General features: G+C 35.3%; 1 long non-coding RNA gene across 1 annotated transcript; it reads left to right on the top strand.

Moving 5' to 3' along the window:
- The first annotated feature begins 307 nt into the window (after positions 1–307).
- Positions 308–7,714, top strand: LOC138696133 (uncharacterized). Its single transcript, XR_011331249.1, has 2 exons — positions 308–610; positions 7,110–7,714. It is a non-coding gene; the product is annotated as an uncharacterized lncRNA (long non-coding RNA).
- Positions 7,715–8,579: the final 865 nt, after the last annotated feature.

Raw genomic sequence — 8,579 nt, 5'->3', positions numbered from 1 at the left:
CGAACGTGATTTATCCCCCGAATTTTCTGGTATTATGGAGTTAACTAAAGCGGCGCACGGAGATTTACGGTTGTGAACTGCGCGCTCACCCGAAGGGACTTAGAAAATTTTCGTTGCTCAAGAGACCGGTCACTTTTAGTTTGACCAAGTGTACACTATATTTGTCATTGTTACAAGACGATTATTATATACACATAAAAAAGAATGTCAGATTTGTTTATGTAGTTTGTAAATAAAACTTAATAAAACAGGAGCGTCTTTTTTTTAATTTCCTGTCAAATTTATGTGCGCAGTAGGCTAGAAATAATCTCTTTTTAAACTTTGGCTTGAAAAACTACGCTCTTTTGTTGACTGGTTTTTTCCAGTTCCGTCATTCTTCCCAAGTTATCATTAGCAGCACAATAGTTATCAGTAAGTTGTAACGTAAAGTTCGACCTTCTGAATCCCCCACGTTCCTGGGTGAGGTAATGTGCATGAAAAGGTAGTGAGTAAACTGGTTAACGCAAATCCTGCATTGGAAGTCATAAAGAAGCAATGGCTACATTGAGGAAAATGTTCTGGTCGTTAGTTGTGTTATTCTTAGCAAACAGCTTTATAGCGTCGGCTGAAGGTAAGTTTGAACTGAGTATACAGAGTGTTAAGGATCTCATGTTACAACGTTACATGGTAGGAAGTACGTGATATAAGGAACATACAGTATTTTGCTAATAAACCGGCGGTGGTTCGAAATTTCTCCTTTCGCCGCTAGAGCATAGAAACCGCGCTCCTGATAGATAGGCCATGCATCGTGCACTTAACACGTACTATTATTGCAAGTTATATTGAACCTTGCATCTCCTAAGTCAGCGTTTCTCAAACTATGGTCCGCAGACCACCTGTGATCCTCGAGATCTGCCCTTCTGGTCCTTCAAAAAAGGCAGAAGAAAAAATAAAATTCAAACAAATTGCGTATCACTTAATAACTGAAAATCTCAGAGTTTGGAAATGACAAATGGCAATCGCCTTTCACTTTTTCTCTCAGTACTGATATTTTATGGAATTTATTACCCTATTCGTCTACTGACTTCTCACTCTACTCTCAACAACAAAAGAGGGATTTAAAGCTCTATGAACGTGGTGTTTCTCGCCATCTTTTCCCTGCACATCTGGCACCGCCCCTGTAACCCAGCCAGGGACCACCCAAATTCATAACAGAGGACCGAACCTTTTCATGTATTTATGACTTTCTTAATAGTTTTGCTGACACCCAGTCTGCACATTGAAATGGTCACATACTGTACGTCGTACACCAATAACACGACTCTGAGGTCACAATTTGAATCTTATTTTCCAAGTAAATATGACAAATGTTCATGGGTTCGTGATCACTTTCATTGCGATGTTGAAACTAACAAACATTCATTGAGTGAATGATAACAGTTAATTGAACTCTCGAATGAGACAGGCTTAAAATGAAATCCCAAGCAGAAGGTATGGTTAATTTCTGGACCTCATCGCAAGTGAAAAGAGAATATAGTGAACTGTACAATGGTGCTTTAGAAATTATAATTCAGTTTTCTTCTACGTATCTGTGTGAGAAAGGGTTTTCATTACTAACTCTAATAAAAGTAAAGTAGACTACCGAAATCGACAATCTCCGAATTAAGCTTGCCAGCATAGTCCAAATATAGAATAGCTGTTCAAGAATCGGCAGGTTCATTCATCTCATTATTTATTTATTTATTTATTTATTTGTCTGTCTGTTTGTTTATTTGTTTGTTTGTTCGTTTGTTTTTTGTTTGTTTTTTGTTTCTTTGTTTGTTTGTTTATTTATTTATTGGTTAGTAAGTTAAAGATTATCCTTGAATTATTAAAGAAACATAAATGAATTTTCTTTTATTAACATTAGCTTAATTAGTTAATACTAATATAAATTAAAGTAATTTAATTACTTTTAATTAATTGATTCTATTTTAAAATACAAGTATACTGATATTAAAATATACTACAAAAATGATAAATATGCTTTCGAACGGAACAAGAATAAGGTGGTCCGCAGAACTGTTCTGACTTAAAAAAGTGGTCCCTATTTCAAAAAAGTTTGAGAAACACTGCCCTAAGTCTTTCTTTCGAACTGCTCGGACGGCATGTACCCATCAACGTAACGGCACTCCCTCGGGTAACGTGACTCTTTTCAGAAAACGTTGGTTCTTTCACCTTACGGCTCTCTACTGTAAAAGAACTTGGTTCAATACAGGTATAATCTTCTCACGAAACTCCGGTATTGAGAGGAGAACATAGTTTCGTAGCAGGCTTTAATTAACGTGTAATGAGTAAGTATTTAAATATAATCATGTGTACACTCTCACATTCGGGCTGGAGACCGGCAATGGCGGAGTTACTACAGCTATTTCTATACATTATATAGGCCTCATGACTTACACTTTCAGCTAATACGTACATATTCTTATAACAATATTTTACAGGCTTATTATTTGAATTTACATTAATTTGCAATTATACGCAATCCATATCCCTAGCATTGCTACCATCACCGCTTGGTCCAAAATTAATTATTTCGTCAATGGCATGATCCATTCGGAATTATCTTCTTAATCGTAGGTACTACTTTCTGAACAAGATAGAATTCTTCGATTGTATCCAGAATGACATGTTGATCGAAATCGTCCACTTCAACTTTACACAAGCCCAAGTCTGGAATGAAATATTATGTTTTGTAGAATTATAACAAAATAATAACTTACAACAGTAATTCATTATGTCGCTTACAGTACACACACTATTGTACATAACTATTATAGCAATAATTTCTAAACATCACATACCTATTCTTTCCCGGAGTAGCGAGAGGTTCATTCGATTGTACTAATTCAATATTATTTTTAATACTCTTCACGGAATTAATACTTTTGCCAGAGTATTTATCCGCTCTCTCACATGCCTTATCAAGAGGTTCCAGCAAACATTTGTTTAATTTTTCCCCCTCGCAACACTTAATTATATTTGCGATAATTTCTCTTTCTCCGCTGTTGATAACAGCGTTACTTTTTCTCCGCGGTGGTATGATTTCACCATAATTACTACCCTGTGGTTGCTGCTCCATGGTAACACTACTGGTACGCAGTGAAGGAAATAGTTCTATGTTTCTTGACAAGAGATTATGATGCGGAGCATGCGCAAACAACTCAGTTGGCTCCACCAACGTTACGCGCTTCCTTCCTTCTGCGCCTCTCTCCCCGCTCAGGAAGTTCAAGATAACTTCCAATAACAATACACTGGCTTTTAAAGATATCTGAGTTCCAATTTTCTCATCGTATAAGCGAAATTTCTAACCACGGGATAAGTCAGAACCAAAGATATAACAAATTGACAAACTTTGAAATAGTTCCGCTAGTTTTTTTTTTTTTAATTTTATTGGGTTATTTTACGACGCTGTATCAATATCTAGGTTATTTAGCGTCTGAGTGATATGAAGGTGATAATGCCGGTGAAATGAGTCCGGGGTCCAGCACCTAAAGTTACCCAGCATTTGCTTATTATTGGGTTGAGGGAAAACCCCGGAAAAACCTCAACCAGGTAACTTGCCCCGACCAGGAATCGAACCCGGGCCACCTGGTTTCGCAGCCAGACGCGCTGACCGTTACTCCACAGGTGTGGATGTTCCGCTAGTTCTCAATAGGTGACCCTATTATTGGAACGGGTAAAAAAGTGCCTGGGAAAATATGGATGTAAGTTATGGCCTATAGTAAGTATAAATTATCGTCTAAAAGATAGTATCAACGGTTTCCCGCTAAATCTAATGTGTTTACAATCCTTAGAGAAGGACTGAAACTTTGACTTTCATAATGCGGATATATTTATGTACTACTGGCGACACTGACTTATCTTCGCCATCTATTCATAGAAGTAATCACTAAAGAAGCCGCACTTACACAAACTATCGATTCGTAGGGATCAAGTATCTTTGAACGTCAGTGTACAAGACGATTTCTGCTTGTTGTTTGACTATTTTCATGTTTTATTTTGTATTTGTTTAATTTGGATGTTAGTTTGTTATGATTTTTCTTGTATTAGGCCTTAATTTTGCATGTTATTTTACATTTAGGTATTACATTTTCTACATTAGCTATTCAAAGTGGGGCCACAGATCTCGTTACAAAGTTGAAGTGTTCAAAGTAACGACCTCCACTTTAATTACAGTATTTTTCTGCTATAAATGAAGTAGACTACTTTTTCTGAAGTTTATTAATTATTTTGATTGAACTATTAGAAATTATGTACAAGTAAGTTCATACAATTCAAACATTAAAATGGAACAAAAATGCATGAAAATAATTGTACAGAACACAAAAAGATCATACACTCGTCACATTTGCAACCAAACACCAGTGCGTTTCTAAAAAATACCTAGCTGAGGTCTATAGGAGTCCAATACGATTGACTTGATTTCAAGTGAACTACACTGAACCAATGACTAGTACTCTTGCCGAAACCATAATAAATATAAACAGGGTTGTTTCCAATCTCCGATAACGTATTTCAATGGCGTCGTGTGCATCAGGAGTCACACGACAGCTGAACTGTGGCGCGAGGTGACAGACCAGTAGTGAGTGATCTCATAGTCAAAGTGCACGGCGACTCACAGCAGAAATTCCCAAGAAAATCGAACGTTTTTGGAAGGGGTACATTATGACCCTTTTCAATGCCAAGTACAGCTAAGTGAAAATAGAAAGTCTGCAATAAAAGAGGTTTCGTTATTTCCAAGAAAGGCATTTTCTGTATACTTAATAAGATTGGTAAAGCTCGAATGGAATTAATTTGTATCATGTTGTGGGGTTCGGCGACTTGTGACGGGGAGCGGGGATTTGCTTGCTTTTTCCACTATGTAATTAATCCCATCAGTGCTTTGCCAGTCTTATTAGATACACACAAGATGCCTTTCTTAGAAACCACGTGTTTTGCAGGCTTCTATGATTTTCACTTAACTGTACTTGGCATCGGAAAGAGGTTGTTATGTACCCCTCCCAAAAAGGCTCGATTTTCTTGGGCTTTGCTACTGTGATACACCGTGCACTGTGATTATGAAATCACTCACTACTGGTCTGTCTGTCACCTCTCGCCGCAACTCAGCTGTCGCTGTCGGTGTGATTCCTGACGCACATGACGTCATTCAAATTCGTTATCAGAGATCGGAAACAACCCTGTACTACAATACGTATTCCGGTGATTCAGAAAAGAAAGAATTCAGATCTCTCATCAATAAAATAAGAGGTATTGGGATTAAAGAAAAACTACCACATTCAGGCTCGTTAGAAAATTTGCAACAAAAATAGAAATAATTCCATATATGTATAGCATTTAATTTATTTTAACCAGTGACCAGTCAATTTATTTTGTTTTCCTCATCAATTTCATGATTATTCTTTCTTCACCAACCCTTTATAGCACAACTTCATTTCTTATTCTGCCTATCCATTTCATACATTCTCCATTCTTCTTCATAATCATTTTAAAGTGCTTCTAGTCACTTCACTTCACTTCACTTCACTTCACTTCACTTCACTTCACTTCACTTCACTTCACTTCGTCGTAATGTCCATATTTCTGATTAATAAAATGTCACACTCCACACAAAGCACTTCATTAGTCTCTTCCTTAGTTCTTTTTGCAGAGGCTCGCAAAATATGCTTCTTTTTCTATTAAAAGCTTTCTTTGACATTGCTATCCTCTTTTTGACTTCCTGGCAGCAGCTCATGTTACTGCTTATAATACACCGTACGTATTTGAAGCTATCTAATTGTTGTTCTACTGCATTTCGAATTCTCACGTTCACCTTCTTTATTTTTCTTCCCATAACCATGTTCTTGTGGAATGTCTCGAACGATGCATTAAGAGTAAAAGATCACATGAAAAGCAAGAGTCTAAGCCTCGTCTCCACTATTGAACATTTAACATGTTGACTGAATATGTTGAATTTAACACTTTTAACATGTTGGCGTGTTTTCCAGCAGCAATGGAAAACATGTCAAGTCAATTCACTTACTCGTGTAATGTCAGTACAGTTCTGCAAAGTTCGTACAGTTTCCATAGCAACAACGAACTTCCGATTTTGTGGCTCGTAACTAGGAGCACTTCTTAATTATTTTTATACGATCCTTGATGTTGGTTGTAAGTTGTTCGAAATAATGGAGTGGACGAGAGAATAAAATTGATTAATGCACTGATGGAAAAGCCTTGTTTGTGGGATGTGTCTGCAAAAGAATACAGAGACAAAACAAAGAAGGCGGACTGTTTTAGAGAATTGGAATTATTATTACTGTTTTCTAGAATACAATAAAGAATTTTCGCACCCTCATCGTACGCTAAACGTTAATGCTATGTTGACATCAGTAATGGTCGTATTTGGTGACTTACCGATATGTTAACGTTCGTAACACTTTGGAAAGAATCATTATGCGATATTACACTCTCCTTTAACATTTATCATGCCGTAGCTCCTATAATCAATCAATCAATCAATCGCGCTGTAATATTTTTAATTGAGATGAAATGGTTGCTCTTAATTGTCGTTCTTTGATATAACAGGAAGTAAATTAAAATCGTGTTCTGACATTCTCAGGCAGTTTTTGAATCCAAATCGATCTTCAACTTTAAGCTCGTTTGGAATACCTTCTGCATTGTGTCTTTTACTGAGATATTGCCGCACCCACATTCTCATTTTCTTCCTTTTCAAGGCCTTGTAACAAGTAATGGTAACAATTACAAAATTGAAATCATCATCTGAGTTCACTGTCCAAAGTTTGAAAATAAGACACTACCTAAATTAAAATCCCATAGACTGTTTATTATGGACCACGCAAAGAAAATCAGGTTTAACATGTTTAACAGTGTTGACAAAGTGTTAAATGAAATTAGCATTAACATGTTCAATCAACATGTTTAACGTTTAACATGTTGTTAAATGTTTATCAGAGGAGACTAGGTTTAAGACAAAGTCTGAAGCATAATAGCCTATGTGTTTCTGTGAATAACTTGTGTTAGTCTGCTAGCTTTATGAGCCAAAAAGATTCAGAAGTTTTTGAACACAATAGAAATATTTTAAATTCCAGGTGAAAGCTGCTCTGAAGATGAAGAATATACGAAGTGCGGGACTGCATGTCCACTCACTTGCGACAACTACAGACAGCATATAAGAGTGTGCACAGAAAATTGTGTCCCGGGATGCTTCTGTAAGAGCGGACTGGCTCGAAGAAAAAGCGACAACAAATGTGTGTCTAAATCACTGTGCTAAACTGGACACAGAGTTGATTCCTACTCAACTTTGATATTTTCTGCAACAGATATGATAGGCTACTTTCTACTTCAGAACACATTACAGTACAGAATATAAGTATACTTAAATAAGGAAACTTTTGAAATCGCCGGAATTAAAAAAATACACAATACAACATCGCTACATTCAAAGAGGAAGGGAGTTTATGTAATAGTAGTGCCCATACTTGGATTATATGCAGAACAGAGCATTATCTATGATACATATTTGCGCTCTTTGTTTAAAGTCCTTTTCAGAAGAAATGTGTACAATAACAAAATCCAAAAGAACATTACCGTTCTGAGAAACGCTGTTCTACAAAATTTGTAATCATGTAAACTAAAAACTACTACATGAATTCTATTTATGTAAAAGGAAATAAACATAACAAATTCATATTTATCGCCATTTTGTTATTTAATATTTAATACTCTTCGTTTCCATTCCTGGACATTTTCCTTAAATTCTTTCTACTTAAAAAACATTCCTAATAATAACACTTTTTCCTCAAAGGCTATAGGGCCTTCTCTTCCATCCTACCAGATAGCACATACAAATACAAGCAGTAATAGTTAATAGTGAAAATTACATAAAAATCTAATAGAGAATCAACAGGATCACAAGGGAAAACTAAAGAGCACGCACATAGAGCACAAATACAAATAAAAAGAAAGAGGAAATAATAATAATAATAATAATAATAATAATAATAATAATAATAACAATAATATACTATACGTCAAGGCTAAAACTGATAATGTGACTGACAATCTAGCTATTATATATATATATATATATATATATATATATATATATATTACGGCTTAAGCCTAAGTTAAGCAACTCGACAAGTGCTTAGCAAGCAATTCCATGAAGAAGAACGTGGTCCTTAAAGTTACACTTGAATTATGATTATGGCTAGGATTTTGATGAAATTGCATTTTTTTTCTAGTAAGCCAGAAACATTGCTGCTTTAGTAATTTGTATGTTATGTGATAAATTGAGTGATTAAAAACATATTTGTTAAGGCATTTATTGTTTTTTTTTTTACCTCTTACAACTCATAAGAGCATTTTTTGTTTTATAGATCATTTTTGGTGTATTTTTATTTAATTTTGGCCATAAATCCCCATTATTAATGTAAAATATTATTTATTTCCTTTTATATTTTCCCTACATATTTTTTCAATTAACACCCATTATTTTATATATTACTTTAGTCGTTTTTCTACACAAGTATTGTCATTTTAATGTAGTACACCCTCAT

The sequence above is a fragment of the Periplaneta americana genome, chromosome 3 (assembly GCF_040183065.1).
Source record: "Periplaneta americana isolate PAMFEO1 chromosome 3, P.americana_PAMFEO1_priV1, whole genome shotgun sequence".
NCBI lineage: Eukaryota > Metazoa > Arthropoda > Insecta > Blattodea > Blattidae > Periplaneta > Periplaneta americana.
Note: the sequence above shows the minus strand (reverse complement) of the source record. Positions and strands in the feature narration are given on the sequence as shown.